The following is a 16,194-nucleotide window of genomic DNA, read 5'->3' on the forward strand; positions in this document are numbered from 1 at the left end:
TCGGTTGCAGAGTAGCTAATGTGTACAGGATGCTCCTCTGTTGTGATTCTCTTGTGTTAATTCTCTTTCATTCTGGGTGCTTGAGATCTGGGTGTGCCCTATTTTTCATTGCTCTTGTCCCCTGGCCCTTGTGTGGGCACAGAAGGAGGGCATTGTGTCATAGAGGATGCCTCAGCTGGGCACTGGAGTAATGGGAGCGTGTGGACACCATGGGCCTGCCCTCTGCATGGCATTGACCATGGACTTGTCAAGGGGGGATTTGAAAGGCAACATGGTCCCTGTTGTCAAAGTGCAGCTTTAAGCTTGTCCCATGGAAGTCTCTCAGTACTAGCCTCCTGTTGGAACCCAGGGTTGAACAGGCCTTTACTTTTATGATGGTTTAAATGCTTTGGTTGCTGAACCATTTTCAGGATTGCTGGCAGATACAGCTTTATTCCTGTTAATTGAGCTCAGTACTTAGGAGGAGAGCCACTTAGCCATAGCCTCTACTTCCTTTTATTCACACCTACCAGCACAATTGGCTTCCTCTTAGCCTGGCTCTTTACCTCTTAGTCTTGGTAGTTTACACAGCACTCTATAAACTCTTATTAAAACACTGCTCAACTGGGGCTCTTGAGCTTGCTGAGTGGATCACATCTGAGTCTGGAGATCATGTTAGGAATGCTTACCCCTTCAGTCAGACTTATACTGGCTACATTTATTGATTTCTGATAATATAGCTTGCAGCCAAGGTAGAAACCACCAGTGCAGAGAAGCAGTATTATCCTCAATATATTGAGTATTCATAGCTATGTTTTAAAGAGTACAGCTGCTGTGTTGCCATGTGGTCATTGGCATGTGTGGTGCTGGGTACACAGCAGCAGGAAAGGCAATATGTGTGTGGGAATGTATGTATGTACAAGTTTGTACATCTTCATACTTCCTTTTAAAAGTAAGAGTTACCACTTACAAAACAATCTTTCAATATTGCTTTCTTTACTGTTTTTTTTTTTATTGTCTTGCAGTTTTTTGGAGTTCAAAACAGATAGCTCACCAGATAACAGAATTGCTTTCTAATCTCAATTATGCTTCTTTCATGTTTCATTCTGAATAAGGTAGTATAGAGGGTCCCCCATTGTTTATTCTAGCTTCTCTTTCACATTTCAGTGCTGCCCCGAGCCATCATTTTTCTGAAACAGCTGAATGATGCTGATCCAGAACCCAGTGAATTCAATGAATCAACAGCTGCTGGCTTCAATAAACTTTGAAATAATCCCCAGTTGCCTTAGATTCTACCTTTTTATCTTACCTGTTCTTCATGCTAGTTGCAATTTAAAATCATAATTCCCAAGAATCCATGTTACCATTTTTCAGATGAAGAGCTGAACATTGTTATCCCTCCATTTACAGTCCCCACTGAAATAGCCAGTGGTAACAGGCCAAAAGTTATGGCACATGAAATACTTCAAAATAAATGGCTGATTATGGTAATGGCTGAGCGTAACACCATACCAAGTGTTGAAGCAAATAACTAATGAGTTAGAATGTGTTGAACTGAATTTCATTCCAGCATGTCAGACTCCCTAGTGTGAAAAGGTACTGAATTTGATTTGTATGGGTTTTTTTTTTTCCACCAGCCTATATACAGATACAACTTAAGACAGCTTCAAGCTTTGGCCTTGAGTTCTGTTAGACATTGTTGTTGAAATGGAATTGGGTTACTTGGATGAATGAAATTTGGATCAAGGCCTATATTATGTATAAACATTGGTTGCTCACTTTACCGGGATGGACCAGCATGGTACAGTGATAGGAAACTGTTGGCACCAAAGCTGTTCTTCATGCTGGACAATATTTGCGTTGGCATTAACACCACTGATCTAACAGTGCTGTTAACAATAAAATTGGTGCCAGACATCAAAAACATTAATTACTGCTGTGATAGGAGCGGAATTTCTTTTTTGCTTTTAACTAGGAGGGAAAAGAGGAGCACTAATCATGCGTTACTAACTAATTATTGAGCTGCCCAGTATTTGGGATGTTTGATTTGGAAAGTCTGACGTATGTCCTGCTCATCTAAGTCCTTATATTGCATGAGACTGGCAATGGCTATGGTCTATGCTTTTTTTCACTCTTACAAGGTTTTGGTTATTTCTTTTTATTTTTAATTTAAACACATAAAGCAAACTGGAAGAAACCCCTTTAAATAAAGGCTAAAGGCCTGATTTGATTTCATCTGATCCCACAGAACAAATTAAAAATCTGAGTGCTGGCCTGTAAAAATGTTTCCGATTCTTTTGGGGAAATAGTACATTTCTTCAAAGCCAGTAGTTACTTATCAGATTAACACACATCCGACATTTAGTAGTGCCATTCATCCTTTGTGCATTGAAAACCAGGATCGGGGAGGACAAGGCCTGGCGTAGTGTTTCTTCCCATAGATGTGGTTTTTTATGTATTCTGCTCTGAAAAGGTGGTCTGTACTGATGGGTTAAAGCATGCTGTGTGTCTGTGTTGTGACCAGCCTCCCTGTCTGGAAGTTTTTGGTAAATAGCCTGTGGGATTGTTGCCTGTGTTGCATTTACACGTGGGGGTTGCCTGGGCATGCAGGTCCTGCTGAACCAGAGGTATGTTGGGCCTGGTGCTGCTGGGGCTGTGCCTGGAGGCTGGCAAAACACAAGGTTGTTGTGCCTTCCCATGAGGGGGTGGCCTCTAGGCTGCATTTAAGAAGTGATGTGGGCATGGATACTGTTTGTTAAGGTTACACAAGGTATTGGCACAGCTCTCTGGGGAGACAATCATCTGAAATGGTGTGTTCTTCTGTTGGTTGAGAAATGATATTTGTATTTTCCCTATGGGAGCCTGGTGCTTAGACTGGCATTGCTCTGTGTTCTTGAAGCACAATACCCTGTTGTGGGAATTGCTTCATAGATGGGAAGAAGCCATCTTCAAATTCCTTCTGAGGTTGCCTCTAGGCTACATTTATTTGGCAACACGTGCCAGTAGGTCTTGGCTCCAGAAAATGCCAGGGTCTGCTCGGTGTTTTCCGTGTGATGCCTTTTTTAATCTTATTATTCATACTCTATATCTGCTCATTGTTTGCTGCAGTCTTCCGCAGAGTCTAGCTCAGCTGGTTGATTCAGAATTTTATTCTTCCAGCTGTGATTTCCTAGGGAACTTCAAAAGCACTCAAGAAGGGTGCTTTCTCTTCCTGCTCCCATCCTGCTGCATAGAGCTTCCATGAGTCCCACCTAATTGCAACTAATGACACCATTTTATTTTATCAGATTGGGGAACTGAGAGATGCTGCTGGCAGGCAGCCATCCTCTTCAGCCTAGCTATATTTTGCTTCTTGTTCTTCTGACAGTGCCATGTACTTAGAAGAAAAGGACTTATAAAATAGTTCAGAATTAACTGAGTGCAAAAGTGGGAAACCAGAGGTAGGAGTTGTAGCAGTATTCCTCCTCAGCCCAGCCTCTTTAGAACCATGGTGACTTGTAGCCATGAGATAAAAATCTGATGCTATTCCCCTGAATTTATCTCTGCTCTGTAACTGGCTGATCCTACTGCAAGTACTTGTCACCAAGTCAGCGTGAGTGTGGCTGCCAGCACATCCCTGGTTACAAACCAGCCCTGATGTGCAGCATTCCTGGTGCAGCCACGTCCCTTCGTGGGGGCTGGGTGCAATACTTTATGTCAGTGTAGGCATGTGTCTCAAGTGGAAGACCTGCTGTTTTATTTGTAGTGACCAGTTATTTTTATTTTAATCTAAGCTGATTTTGGCACTGTATGGTGGACACTGGTATTACAGGCTATTGGTGCACAACATGGGATGCATATATATACTACAATAATTTGGTGTTTTCTCTGAGGCTTGGTGCTTCCTGGTTATCTTCCTGCTCATTTTTGTAATGTGATTTTTCGTATACTTCTGTATTATGAACCTTTTTGTTTTTTTAAGCTATCTCTGATATGCAGCTTTCATATCTTGGCTCCCAGCAATGTTGAACCTCATTTTAAAGTCCCTTCGTGTAAAAGCCATCTAGTTATAACTCTCAAAAATAAGAGGCTTGTCTCCTGAGGACAGCTCCATATTGCGGGTGAAGTATAATCCTTAACATTGTTTTTTTGCTTTCAAATAGCTGGGGACAGTAAGTCAAGGAGTGAGAACTCCCTTTGTTTCATGTAGTGTGCGTTACAGGGAAAGAATGTAACAGAGCAGAAAATGAAGAAAGACATAAAAGAATCTCAGCTCAAGGAGGTCAGATCCATCACAGGCTTAGCATTGCCTTCAAAGATGTCTGGGACAGGTGGCAGTTCAAGACAATCAGAGGAGAAGCATCCGCTAGCGCTGAGATAAGGGATTCTTGCAGAATCCTGCTATCTGGTCCCAGTTTGCTTTGATGTAACTCTGCTAGAGAAGACTTCTGGGAGCAGGCTACTGCTTCCCTCCGTGATAGGCTGCTGTTGTTCAGCCTTTTAAGGTCTCATTACAGTGGTCCTTGAGGATTAATCCTCTTTAAGGTTTACATGGGAATGGTTTTGTCTGGAGGCCCAGCCAGGGACCTCACTACCACCTGTACAAAGCATTATTGGATTCTTTCATTCTATTTTTTTAAGTGGCTCATATTTAACAGTATTTGACAGAAAGTAAAGCCAAACATCTTGCCTTTTTTTACTTCCCTCTTTGGCTATTACTGAGTTTTTGTTGAGCACAGCTTGAGCAGTCCTTTGCAGACACTGAACCATTAGCAGTAAATTGTATGCTTCCGGTTACTCTACTTAGCCTGCTGGTTTTGGCTGTCTTTCTTTTTCTTTTCTTTTCTTGTCCTCGCCCCCCTTTCTGCTTCTAAAAGGAGGGGAGTGATGATGTTTGGCTTCAGAATCAGAAATCACCCTTTTGCTGGTTTATTCCCATATCTGCACTGGTGGATGTTGCATTCATGCTATTCTGGTCAGTGTTCAAGGTATGGGAATGTTGTCAATTATCAGCATTAATTTATTCAAAGAAGATATTGGCACTTTATTAAGATTTTTTTATGAGAATACATTTACCACTTTGAAATGCAAAGCTTGCTTTTGCTGAAATTTCTACTCATGTGGGAATCACACCTGGTTTTGGAGATGAAATAGCAGGCAAGTGCCTTCCAGCTCCCCAGTATATTCTGTTCTTGGTATTTTTCTGTGTAACTCTGTTACAGATCTGCCTCTTGAAGATGGAAAAAAGGCTTGCATCCTTGATGCCAAAGCAAGGAATGTTACTCAGACCTGGAGTCTCTTTTCCTAGAGGCATTCATTATTTCCCTAATTGAACTAAGTGTTACAAAGTAATTTTGATACTATAACTTCAAGATGGTGGCTGAAGTAAAAGACTGACAAAGTTTCTGCTGAAAACAGTATTCATGATCCTGAGAGGTGAAAGTAAAGTTACTGTTCTGAGGGTAATAAACAGTTTATGGGACTCTTGTCTATGTTGCAGTGGAAGTCCATAAGTTTAGTGCTTCTGAACCCATATTGAACATCTTGATGGTTCTAATTCAATTTATTATGACAAGTGATAGTGTATTTTAGTTTAAAAAAATAGGCAACATACAATTTCTACCTAGAAAACTCAGCAATGCCTATAAGTTGAATTCTTTAGGTTTAACATAATGAGTTGTGCATTGTTGCCTACAGAATAACCTGTCATTATTTACATAGTGGTTCAACTTTATGAATAAAAGGCAAGGGAAACAGCACCTTCATAAACCTTCTGGGTTTTGTTTTGAGCATTTTGTTTGGAAGTTATCTGGTATCTTAAAGAGTGTTTGTAATGTATGTACAGCAGATTAGTTTTCTTTATATATAAAAATATTGTAGGAAACTCTATAGCTAATGCTGGCTACATAAAACTGTATGGTGCCATTATAACCATAAATATGCCTGTTACCTTCATACACTGCACATAAATTAAAATTAGTGCACATGTTTAATTTTTACTGTGTTTGTGAAGATTGTTAAATTTTGCCCATACAATTTTTTCCCCTGTTAGCTAATTCTGAGAGGGTGGAAGAATGAGAGAAGCAGAAACTAAGGAAAAAAATACTAGCTCAAATAAAGGTAATGAATAGTCATGATGTGAGGTGCTGTGGATCCCTTCAAGAAAACCTGTTGTTTGAAGAAATACAGACATATTCTTGGCAGCCTAACTTTATATAAATTAAAAAGGTGTGCCATTTTATGCACATCCAATCAAGTGCTGTAGCTGTAGTCTTGATGAACATATTGAATATGTTTATAAATAAAATATTCTATACTTACTGTCTCTAAGCTCCAAATACTTTGAATGACATGATGTTCAATTTCTATTTACCTTCTTCAATTTCATGTTAGAGCTAGTTGTCAGCAGTTTGGACTTCTATGGAACTAATCTGGAGGTTGCTGTTTCATTTTTGAATTCATGAAACACAGCGAACGTGAAGGGTTTTTTTTATTCCACCTGATGATAAATACATGAAAATTGGCAGTGCTAGGTTTAACTGAATTTAATGGCTATTCATGTAATTTCAGTGTAAAGGTGTCATTATGAAGCATCTTTTCAAACTGAATGTCAACTGCAGTGCAGTTTAACAACATTTCGTCACATAGTTAAGTGTTTTCCAGGTAAAAAAAATTGCTTGACAGCACCAACCCAAGTTGTGACCTCTTCTCCAAAGAGCCCTGGCTCCTTTTTCACCCAAACACAAGTGGGCTGGACAGGAAAAAGGGGAGGATTGATTTCAGACTGCTTGTCAGGAATGTGATGCTGTGGTCAATTGCACAGTCTGAAGCGAGGCAAGAAATGGATAGAGCTTCCTTCTGGGCCCTGGGCTGACTCCTGGGCTTGTCTTTATCCAGGTTGTAAGAAATAATGTTTCTTGGAGACAAGGAAATGAAATTGCTGGCTGTTGCACTGTTAGTACATACACCATGGGAACATTTACTAATTGTCGTGTTAGTGTTTTCTAAATAACAAATATAACTAGAAATCAGTGGGAATTAGCCATTTTGGGAGTTCAAAGTGTAAGGTTCAGCCATTTTTTCATTGTGAGAATAAATCCATCTATGAAATGAAAACCTGGATGTTTGTTTTCAGGTTTTTTTCCTGTTGTGACATAAAGCAAAAGTATAACATTTGATTCTGCTCATTCAAACAATCATGGAAAATTCTTGAAAAATAAGTTTTCAGAAAGTTATAATGGGCTAAAAATAGGGTTTTGGAAGATGTTATATAAATCCACTGCAGCAGGTGCTACCGAAACCTCTCTATATATGTGTAAAAATACATATATGCATGTGTATATGTATTTGTATTACATATGTTAAAATTCCTTTGCAGCTTTGAGGCGTTATGCATCTCATGAGTCCAAAATTTTTCAATAGTAGTAAGTTCTGCATTCTATATTATTAGCAGTAGAATCTTACTTTTCTTTTTTTTTTTCCTACAAAAGAACAAAATTGTAATCAAAACTGATCTCATGCTAACAAATGTAGAGTGGACTTGGAGTTGTTCAAAGTCCAGTGGTTATACCACAGTGTCTTTATTTGTATTTAGAAAATACTTAACAACTTGAAAATTCAAAAAGCAATGCAGCAGATGTGTATGTATCAAGTATTATATTTATTTATTTACATACACACATGCCATAAGCTGCTGAATGCTGCTGTTAGCACATACAGAGTACTTTCAGAAGTGGCTGTAGCAATTGTAGTTGCTAGCCCTCTAAGAAGAGACATAAACTCAAAAAATCTATTGTAAACAATATGATCTGGGAACTGGAGGAATTCACCTCAGTTAAGTTGCTTCAGTGAATTGTAGCTGCCAAATGTTGTGTTAAACACTAAGTAAATATTCAAATCATATTAATGAAGAGTTTGATTAGGAACAAAAAAATGGATGCATTTTCAAATTGTCTTCTTTCAGAGCCTTTTAGAGTCTCCTTGTGCATTATTCTTTCTTTGGTTTTTCTGTCAAGGTAATCCAAAGTTTTCTCCTTATTTTCTGTGAAGTCTTATGCACTCTCCCTTATCTTCTGATATAAGTCTCCTCATCATGCTTAAATATGCACGGGATCATTCATTTTCCTAACTGCTCTGTATACTTTTTTCCTGGCCTGTCTCCCAGAGCTAGAGCTGCTTTGGATTTATTGATCTGTCTTCCGTTCATGCTAAGAGAAAAATCCTCAAAACTTAGGTTATTTCTGTGGACTCTACTCTGTTAGATCCTGTCCTGAGCTTGCATGTGCTGCAGAGCTTTTCATCTTGGAAAAGGCAGCATAACTGTGGCCTATAAGGACCTGAATACTGGGTGTCAGATCAGAATCAAAATGGTACTCAAGCAGCTCTGACAGGGTGGTTTTGACATTCAGTAGGTCATTTCCCTCTTTTCTAAACACCCAGCAGCTTTAGAGGAACATACAAGTCTTGGATATCAGGTGGCCAGCAGGGGTTTTCTGTGGTGGGTGCTGCAGTGTGAAACATTGGCCTTGGCTCTGCAGGTAGGCAAAGCTCATTCAGTAAAGCTGTGGTTGTTCTGTAGAGCAAACAAATTGATTTTGGACTCATTAGGGATGAAATCCCACCACACCCAAAACAGCTGAAGGCTTTCTGTATGTTCAGGATTAGGTGTTAGAATCTTAAAACTAGAACACAGATGAAGTACTTCTGAAAACAGCATGATTAGAAGTGATTCCTTTTTGGAATTTTGATCTACTGTCTATTTTGCTGGTTTGTGCTACATATTTTTTTAAGGTGCAACTTTGGTGAGGAAAAAAGAAAGTAATTTTTTCCATCTGCTCATGCAAGCAGTTTTCTAAGATAGTAAAGGAATTGTAAAACATGATTTTTCATAAAGTCAATATAGAACAGTGATTAATTGAGAATGTTTTTTCATCACTGACCCGCATTTCTTTTTCCAAAAAAATGAACAAAACTCAAGGATTGATTAACAAAGGCCCCATGTTGTGTTCTGTATGAATTGCTATTTTTCTCTCAAAGCAGGCATGCACAGATCCATTTTCTGTTCATAGCAGCTGACAGGCAGACAGTTTGAGATTTGCTGGAGATCTCTAAGTAAGTTTGTGGCAAAGACACAAATAAAAATCTTTGTCTAATGTGCTGTGATCATGCCTTACTAATTAACTAGAAAAACTTTCAAAGTGGATTCAAATCTCTCTTCCTAGGCTGGGTTTCAAGTTGGGTAATTTTTTTTAGCCCTTTTTTTTTTTTGAGATGCCCTTTCAAAGTGTTGTTTGTCACAATTTTTTCACCTGAAGCTTAAAAACTGAGATTGGGATCGTAATTTGAGGGTTGATTATTGTTTAGGCTGTAAACATTTCTTCAAGAACTGGAGTCAAGCTACAGCTTGATGCAGCAATGTAAGTAAATGGCTGAATTTTCAGAAGTGCTGAGTATTGAGAAGTTTTTCTGGAAGCTCTTTAGGGCTTGGTAATTTGAAAATGAAGAGTGTTTTCTCTAATTCACTCTTAAAATCTAACTTAAAGTTCTGATTCCTAAAAATCTTGGACCTAGTTTCTAGTCTTGAAGTTGGATATCTTTGTGTGTATTTTGCCAGTAACCAAGGTGAATATGGACTGTGCTGTGGTTAATTTTGCTTCACAGTGAAAGTGCAGATGATGTCAAGTGTGCAGTGAGTGCGTCAGGTCTCAGAGGAGCAATTATCAGCCTGGCCAGCTCTACTCACACCTAGATTTTTACATGATGGGTTCCTTTTTTCCCCCACGTCGTGAAAGAAGTTTCTGTGGGGGGGTTTTGTTGGTTATTTTTTGTTTCTTCTTTTTTTTTTAATTAAAAAAAAAATCAAGTACTCTTAAGCTTATTGTCATATTGCAGTGTACTCTTGTTCTTGTAACCCACAAACTGCAGATTGTTTCAAAAAGTCTCTTTTAGTTGAGTATTGGCCTAATTGTCCCTGAGATAGGATTTTCATGCAGTAAGGCTGAAACTCTGCATATCCCAACAGAAGAAAAAAAGCCAAAGGAACTTGAACACAAAAGGTAGTGTAGGGACCTCATGGGGAAACTCCCTAAAAAAACCACTCATTGTAATAGCCAGTTACAGTTACTAAATGACAACAGTGGAATTAACCTGTCTCATAGTTTATACAATCCATGCACTTATAAATGTGAAAATTAATAGTTAAGGTTGTCATAAATCTTATACTACCTTCATAGTAAATAAAGACAGTATTTTTATCAACTTTAAACTACATTAACTCAACCCCAAATAATTACTAGTTGAAAATTTCATTTTGTAGTAGAAGGAGACAGACTAAATTTGGACTCTTGATTGAAAAACCCCAAGTCCTGCTCTTGTAACTGTAGTGTCCAATACCAAGAACTACACAAAAATCTTGTATGAAAGATTACTAAAACTGATCTATTTTGCTAAGTACTTATTAATGATCTATTACTTAAGACCCCAAATACTTGTCACTAGCTGTTAAATTTTTACCAAAGTCTGTGTTATAAAAATATCCTTCAGAACTTTGTACAAAACTACAGGAAAATTTTTTCTGACATTTTAAAGTGCTCAACAGAAATGTTTGCTTTCAAATTAAACTTAACAAAACAGAGAATTTGCTCTCTTAAAACAAAACAGTTTGATAAGGTGATATAATACAATTGTAATATCTCATCAGTATAGGCCATGACATTGTAAGTTCAGATAGGTGGATGAGTTTACTCACAAGGATCATCAACTCCAACCCTTCCGTGAATGGCCCAGACAGGGATTGAACCTACAGCCTTGGTGTGCTAGCACCACTCCAACCAGCTGAGCTAATCCCAGGGCCCCCTGACCTGATGAGGATACAGGGACAGAGTCAAAATTTTGTCCGCAGCTACTTTTTTCTTGACTTTTAAATTGGTAGGGTTTGAAAGTGGTGTGTGAGCTAGGTGGGCTTCTGTCACCCAGCAATGCCAAACAGACTTTTGAAATCCTGTATTTGGAGTAGGCACTTTTGAATGGATGTCATTGAATGGAACAAAGCTGGGTATCCCTGGCACTCTCCAAAAGCAGATATTGCTACAATTTCTCCAGATGTTCCTTTTGTTGGGAAACTTGTGGAAAGCAAGTGCCTTTCAAACTGCCCTGAACTTTAACAAGATTTTTAGATAAGAAGTCACCATGAAGCAAGATCCTAATCTTCCTGATCTTCATATTTCTGCACACTGAGTAATCTCCAAAGCAACTTGTGCTCCAGCCCAGTAAGACTTAACCTATTGCTTACTGAACCAATACCTCAGCAAAAATTAAAGTTACCATTGTTTCAAAGCATGAACCTGCAGAGTGTATAGGTGCTAATAAAATAAATGGGTATTTTCTATATGTAGCGAAAACCACCAAAGATAGCTAATAGTAAGGTTGAGTATCCAGATTTTTTGTTTTTTTATAATAGAATTGATGGGAGTACTGTTCATTGGCAGAAATTACAGTATTATTTAATTACATAGATAGGATTTGTGTGCATTATAGCATACATAAATAGCAGGCATCAATTCAGTAATCCTGATTTTCTTGCCCTCTTTCCCTAGTCCTCTTGCCCTGAAAGAATAAAGGAAAAGAAGCAAAACAAACCTTCAATACAACCTTGCAATAAGAGACTAGGAAGGGTGCTCTGAGCAGTACTATACTGATATGTATTAATAAATATTAGTTTACTGCATACCACAACAGAGAGTAAATACATGCAATTACTTGCAAATTTCTTCAGTGTTTGTACTTATAAATCTCTGCCTAAATCTTCCCAGCTGGGAGTTAGTCTGGTCTTTCGGCTGTGGAAGCAAGGCTTTGTTCTCATGTTCAGCTTCGGCTCAGTCTGGAATAATTCAGAAACGTATTAGATAGATTGCTGCTCCCAAAAGGCATAATGAAATAACCTTCACTCCCAGCCTTAGGGAAATAAGCACACAATCAGGGTTTGGGCAGATTTCTCGATTAAACAAAGAACTAACTGTGCACAAATTGCTCCCTAACAATTTGTAAAGAGTCCACTTTATAAATTTCTTGCAGATGTAAAGCTGATATTTTTAATCAGAATGGCAGGGCTATTAAAGTTGAAATGTCTTCAACGTTCTCCTTTTGCTCTATAATTAGTATCAGAAATATTTAGATTTAAAATGGAATTGGTAACACATCCTAGGTTATTTTTGATTTGTTTTGGGGAGTCAGTGAAATGCAATGTCAAACTTAAGCTAAAACCTCCACTTAATACATACAGTGAACTTAATCCATCTGGAATAGATTCAGGATAACTTGGTGCTGTCAATTTTTATTTTGTTTAATTTCATATGGTGTTCGCAAAGGAATGAAAAGTTATTGCATTTAATGTTGTTGTGACTTAAGGTGTTCTCCAGTCAAATTATTCAATAAATCAAAATCAGGCTGTGGTTGTAGCTGCAAAGTGTTGTTTAGAATAGAATATTTAGGAGATTTTTTGCAGCTTTTCATTGATTGAACAAGACTCATGTGTCATGCAAAAAGCATGCAGTATTTTGATGAATAGCTGTATTAGATGGCAAGTCTAGGGACCCAGTAAACACAACTTCTTATTTTACTAGCCTTTGTTTTTAGCTTGAAGGCTTCAATGTAAAAGAAAATGCCACTTGAGTATTATTCTGATTCCTTACTGTTTATGTACAACCCACGCTCTTATCATTTGAAACATCCCCATACATTTAAAAATATGCACTTATTTTCTGTACATTAGCTTGCCTCTGATTAGCTCATTCTTCAGCTAGTTAGATGGTTCGAAGTCTTGCTCTCACCCAAATGTGCAAGGATATTACTAATGTTCATGGAGAATGGTAGAGATTTTTAGGCAGTCTTTTCTGTGAAGCAGTGTTCCTGATCCTTATGCTGGTGTCTGTCTGCATCTCTGGCTGAATTCAATAGTCCTGCAGTCACAGAACAGAGAGCAGAATCCATTCCCCAGCTTCCTATGTCACGCTGAAGAGGAGCTGTGCTTGTATCAGCACAGCTGTCAGCAGATGCTGTTAGGTCCTGTTTCTACAAGCACAATGTTCAATTTCAGTTTAAACAGACCTGATTAAAAAAAAAGAAAAAAAGATAAAAAAGTGAACTTTGATCAAAATGCATGCAGCTCCCTGGCATGAAGTTGTGCCGCTCAGCTGCAGGAGTGCACATCCAGCTGCTGCCTGTAGCAGTCCTGGGACACCAAAGGTGCCAGTATAGCCTGGGGAGCTGCTCCTGCCAGTCTGGGGGTTGTCTGTCCATTGCTCTGCTCTGAGGGTAAGTTACCAGCTGGGGAGGTTTTGACTTGGAGGTTCTCTGCAATGTTTTACTCTTTGCAGCTAATGTGTAATTTCTCATGCAGACCCAGCTGGCCTGACATCACCTATTGCTTTCAGAAAAAGTATGTGAGACATAAGCAGGAAGCCTGCTTGTGTGCTTTATTACATCAATGACAGAATTTGAGTTCTAGAGTTGTGGTTTAGGTGTGGTTTGGGCATGTGTTTATGGGGAGACAAAAACATCGAAATGCATGCTCACTGAAGAATGGACTTGCCATATTTCTACATAAATACATAGCACCCATGTTGTCTTCTTTATGTGTAAAAACAGAAAAAAAAACCCTAAAATGGTTTTAGGAGAGAAAGTGAGAAAAATACATAGGAATAGAAGCTGCTCTCTGTTCAGTCTGCTCACTGTGAAACAAAACAGCTAAATGCTAACCAGCATCTTGAGCTAAAGAGAAATAAGACACAACTAAATTTACCAGGAAATTAATCTTTTACTCTGTTTCATGTTTGACAGGACCTTCTGACAGTTTTTACCCATCAAGCAGATATGAAACAGTGTTCAAACTACATGTATTCTGATAGCTGAACTCAGGGTTAGGAAATGAACCTTACAGTTCTAGTGGACATTTAATTAAATACAGTGTCGTTCTGCCAATAGAGACTAACAATTGCTTGAGGTGCTCTGCTTTTAGGCTGGAGAATCTGCAGTGGCATGTTAAACAGGAAGGCCCCAGCTTGGTTTTCTTTTAAAATTGTGCTTAAATGTATACTAGATACACATTCATCACTTTAATCTAAACTCTACTGTAAATTAACATATATAGCCTCTGAGATCATACACTTTCACAGAAGTACTCTAATGAAACTTGGCAGCTTTCACCCTGTAACATCATTTGTTCCATTCACTAGCAAACACAGACCTTAAACAAGTCAAAACTGTGCTCAGTAATGAGTTCCATTATTTTTCTTCATGTTTTTGGAGTCTCAAAAGCCTCCTGTCCCATGTCTTCTATTTTACACGAAGTCAAAAAAGCGTGACAAGCCTGCAGATGTATCAAAGGAAAGCTTTCTCATGTAAGATCCTGAGATATTTGTCATTTACTGTACCCTAGTGTGGGACTTCAATTAGCATGAGTGACTTGTTGTCAGTAAGGAAGCTTTCTTCTCAGAACTGGTACATGAGAAGCTTGCTGTACATGGATGCTGTTACACATACAGTTGCCTGGATGATTCTGTCATACTTTTGCATCCCTATTAATACTCATACAATGCTGATGTGAAAACCAGATGCCAAAGCAAGCTCATAAATATAAAAGTTTTATTTGAATTAACTATTTCTTCTGACCTTGTGGAAAAGTGCATGCTATTTATCACAGATGCACCACTGGTGCTGGGCTGAGGTGTGACTTGGTGAGAATCAGACATTGTCTGCTAGGAAGTTAGGTGAATTGCTCAGTTTTAACTTGGAATGTTGAATTTGAGAATTTGAATTTGAGAAATTGAGAATTTGACTTGACATGTTGTATTGCTCCTCCATGAGGGGAAATCAGAGTAGCTCAGTTTTGGCCCTCTTAACCTATAGCAGTGAGGGGGAAAAAAAGCTGTAGGAAGAACCTTTTATCTTGAAAACACTTTGTATCAGGGAGAAAGTAAAGGAGCACCTTCATGTGATTGGTCCCTTGTGTGAGCTGTGATGTCTGACTTGTCTCTGCTCTGAGCCCTGACTTGAGCTCACGACAGGTGAGTTGGAGAGAGAATGGGCCTGCACCTTGGATTGATTTATGCAGTCTTAGGGTTTCTGCTAAAGAGGGCAGATAAACTTTGAGTTTATCCCGTGTCTAACTGCTCTGCCTGATTGTGTAGGCGCCACTAATATGTAAAAGACATAAAAAAGCTGTGGGCTTTCATGTTTTCAAATTTATTTTTCTTATGCTCTTGTAGGTAAATCTAATAAATCTAATGACATTCATATTCAAGATAAAAAAAAAATCATGGCAGCAGTCACTTCTGCATAGAAAACAATTACTGGAATGCAGTCAGTACAGATTTTTCATCTTCACTAAGCAAATGGTTTTGTAGTCATTCAGTAGTTAATATTTGGTTTTATTGCACTGAATTAACAACCTATTATGGCAGCTAAAAATAACCACAAAGTCTTTTTGAGATCTTACCCATATTTTTTTTCTAGGTAAGCATGTATAAATTTAATTTTAACTGTTGATATATGTAAATGCAGCTTCTTCATGAGTTCTGTTGGTTATTTTAATGTTGAAATTAGCATTAAGTGTTAGTAAACTGAAATAGAATTCTAGTTGCGAGGAAATGAAAATCAGTTCTAAAATAAATACCTCCCTCTTAAAAAATGTGCCTGATTCAACATATGGGCTGATGGCCCACTGAAGTCTTCTACTGATGTCAGTGTTGGTCTACAAACCAGCCTATTGATAATAGGTCAGTTAGTGGCTTTTAGCTTATCTGTATGGATTAAGCTTCTCACTGTGTCTTTGGGGCTATTCTGATGAGCTCTCTAAATACATAATTTTGGAAGCAGGATGAGGTGCCGAAGAAGTTAGAGGAATTTGTCTTAGAGGTGTTTTGCTTCAATTGTAAATATGTATTGCTTCCATTCCCATTTTTTTTTTCCTGGATTCTGCTCATCTTGTACTTTATTTCAGGCAGATATTTTTCCTTCTCTTTTCATACAGTGTCTCTGCAGCATGTTTAGATACTGATTAATGGGTACCCTGACTCAGAACACCTGGCCACTGTGAGTTTTTCATTTAACGGAGGATAAGGAAGCAAAATTTAGGGCATAGAGCTCTCTCATACTTTATGCTGGTGATCACATTTAAACTGCAATCTCATACATTCACACTCCACCGTGTAGGGGAAAACTGTATATGCATCTGATAAT

At 38.3% G+C, this 16,194-nt stretch overlaps 1 protein-coding gene and 1 long non-coding RNA gene across 8 annotated transcripts in view; one reads left to right on the plus strand and one right to left on the minus strand.

Annotated features, from left to right (window-relative positions):
- LOC139591291 (uncharacterized) overlaps nucleotides 1–16,194 on the minus strand; it is a 258,419-nt gene that overhangs the window by 121,636 nt on the left and 120,589 nt on the right. For 2 of the 3 annotated variants that reach the window (XR_011679603.1, XR_011679605.1), the window contains exon 6: nucleotides 5,969–13,062. The exons of the other annotated variant lie outside the window; for it this stretch is intronic. This is a non-coding gene — a long non-coding RNA (uncharacterized lncRNA). Of the gene's footprint in view, nucleotides 1–5,968; nucleotides 13,063–16,194 lie in introns of those variants that run through there. 3 annotated transcript variants of the gene reach the window in all.
- Nucleotides 1–16,194, plus strand: part of GLI3 (GLI family zinc finger 3) — a 206,433-nt gene that overhangs the window by 73,325 nt on the left and 116,914 nt on the right. The window lies entirely within an intron of this gene.

Source organism: Agelaius tricolor, unplaced genomic scaffold, assembly GCF_023055355.1.
Source record: "Agelaius tricolor isolate 1412-34295 unplaced genomic scaffold, bAgeTri1.0.p SCAF_6, whole genome shotgun sequence".
Lineage (NCBI taxonomy): Eukaryota > Metazoa > Chordata > Aves > Passeriformes > Icteridae > Agelaius > Agelaius tricolor.